The following is a 2,888-nucleotide window of genomic DNA, read 5'->3' on the forward strand; positions in this document are numbered from 1 at the left end:
TCCTCTCTCTGACCTCGGGGTATGAGACAGTGCTTATTATTATTATAACAACAAAAACGTCCAGCCTGCATTTCACAAGCCATGTTCTATTAATTCTCTCAATAACTCCTCAAGGTAAGAATATTATCGCCATTTTACTGGTGAGCAAAGGCGTCAGAGTGGTTCAATGTCTTTCACAAGTCCACGCAGCTGTCACTGGAAACGCTGAGACTGAAACCCAGGTGTCAGACATCCTTCTCCTCCCCTATGTACATTTCCATGTACATGTTTGCATCGTGTTTACATTCACATTTGTTTTCCAGGAGACATCTGAAATTGTGTGGAAACAAATAATAAAGAAAAGGGCAGTTCCCAACATTCATGTGTCCCTGAGTCACTAACCCCCGAGTAACTCCTGGCTGTGCCGCACTTTGCTGTTTCTGAAAATGACATTACTTCGGCTGCCCCAGCAAGGCTTCCACTTTATGTACATTCCTGTCTGAACACCAGAGGAGGGCTCGCAGAGTGGTCCAACAGCTCTGCAGTTTTTAAAACACTTTTAAGTTGCACATGAGAAAGACTGAATGAAGGAAGATGGAACAATCTTAAGATATTAAGCAACTTTCTATGTGCCAGGCACAATATAAGGCATTTTACAGATACGTTCTCACTGAATTCAGCAATCAGTCCAAGGTGTTTTATAGTTCTTCCTGTTTCGCAGATAAGGAAGCTGAAGTCACGGACATGGAATGACTTGCCCAAGGGCACTCATCTAGTACTTTGTTGAAATCAGGGTCATTCATTTATTCAACTGACCCAGTGCTAGGGGCTGAAGAGTCGGGGTAAGGAGCACCCTGCATGGTCCTCTGGGATTTTCTTAGTGTCTGGGTCTGTCTGATCTGGCATCAAGAACTCTTTCCACCACACTTCAGCCTTTGAAAAATTGCTTTCCCCTCCTTGCTCTGAGACACATGCGAACTCTAGTTTGTTCCCTGCTTCCTTCCTCCAGCCTTTTCCTCACACACCTTACGGACTCCAGTTCCCCTCATTCAAACCATTCTGGAAATGCCACCTTCTGTGGGAAGTCTTCCTTGACTCCTCCAGCCCACAGTCCCCATACATCCCCCTCTTTAGTGTTCTCCTTTACATGCACTTGCTGCTTAGCCACTCTGAACAAGGGACCCCTTTAGGACACAGAGTGTGGCCAATTCCTCTCTGGGTCCTCTATGCCAGGCTAGATGCTTGGGAAAAGTTGGCTGATGGATTGGCAATCACTGAATGAGAGACAGAATGGGAACTAGAAAAGACTCTGGGATAAAAAAATAAGACTGGCTTGGGTTCACATACAGCCTGCGTCACTGTGTCTTTGGGCAAATCACTACCTCTCTGAACTTCAGTTCTTTCTTTATAAAATGAGGACCACGATCCCCATCTCCCTCATAGCCCTACAGGGAAGGTCAGGGTGAGGACAGATATGAAAGCTGTATCCTGTACAGAGTTGTCTGTCTATTGTGTGTTCTCAAATTCTCTGTGTGGCCTTGGGCAAGACATGGGCCTCTCTGGGACTTTTCCTCCCTGATGTCCCAGATGACCACTAAGGTTCCTTCTGGCTCCACCACGGCTCCAGCACACGAAGCTCGGTGTTGAGCAGCTCAGTCTTCCCAGTGTCTCGGCCTACGGAGGCCCTGACAGGCCCAGGCCTCCCCAGCTGGCCATCCTAGGCCGGGGATGTTCCTGGGAGTCCGCAGGGCTCCAGACTTCCTGGAGCCAGGAAGGGAGGGCTGCTGGCCATGGGTCCAACCTGGAGCCCCACAGAGACTGCTGTGGCCCCACCAACCCACGCAGGAAGGGGAGGTCATGGGGCCTCCCACAGAGTCAGGCAAACATGCCAATAGGTCTCAGACACAAACACCCCAGCTGAGGGTCTGGGGACAGAGCTCTGACTTCCCTCAGGCCCTCACTACAGCCCCGATTTGCAGCTGGATGACCCTGGTTTTCTCCCCTATAGGAGAGGCGCCTTGGGGGATAAGGACAGATGCCATGCCCCCAACCAGTGCCCAACTCAGGCTACATCATGTCTCCCCTGGACTGTGCTGATGGCCACCTCTCTGACCTCCTGACTTTCAAATAATGCCTTTGGTACACGTGGCTAAGTAGCTACCACCTCCTTCCACCTAAAATGAAGACAGAGCCACGAGGCCCGGCCTGCAGGCAGCCAGAGCCTGAGGCAGGCTGGGACTATACTCCCACCTTCAGGAAAGCTCCAGAAGGCTGTGCGCAAGGTTTGGGCACCAGGGTGTCGTGTTGTCTCTGGTCGGCGCCTCAGCCCCTGCCTCCCCTGGCCCCATGGCTACAGAGGAGAGGAGGACACTCGGCACAGAGTACTGCCGCTCCAGTGACTGAGGATATAAAGAGTACCCCCAAAGGGTAGCCCCCTTTGTCCACAAATAGCACCATTTTACCCTCTCACTGCCTAAGTTACCTCCATCCAATCGCTTCTTCCAGTTAAAGTATTGGAAGCCTCTAGTAAAATGAATTAAAGATTTCTAAACTTCTCATGAACTATCAGTTGAGTAGTATTTCATGAGAAGGTTAAGGGTTAGGATGGATGATCTAGTTTAGACTTTTTTTAGCCGTGGAAGCTTTAATCAAACAATTTACTGAATGGGGCTGTTCTGCTCCAAAAGGGGGACAGGCATTCGCTGAGATCCTGGCACCGGCAGTGGGCTCGGAGGGGTTCCAAGGAGGGCTGCCACCTGACCAGTCCTTACTGGGTGCCTGGGGGGTTGCCAAGGGGAGACGTGGAAGGGGCATCCCAGGTCGGGGGGACATGCTTGGCCAAAAGTGTGCTGGCAGGGGGTGGGGGGCTTCAGGTGAGGCAGGCCAGTGGAGAGGGGCGGGCAGCTAGG

This window comes from Artibeus jamaicensis, unplaced genomic scaffold, assembly GCF_021234435.1.
Source record: "Artibeus jamaicensis isolate MK-2021 breed Jamaican fruit bat unplaced genomic scaffold, CSHL_Jam_final contig_64, whole genome shotgun sequence".
NCBI classification, from domain to species: domain Eukaryota; kingdom Metazoa; phylum Chordata; class Mammalia; order Chiroptera; family Phyllostomidae; genus Artibeus; species Artibeus jamaicensis.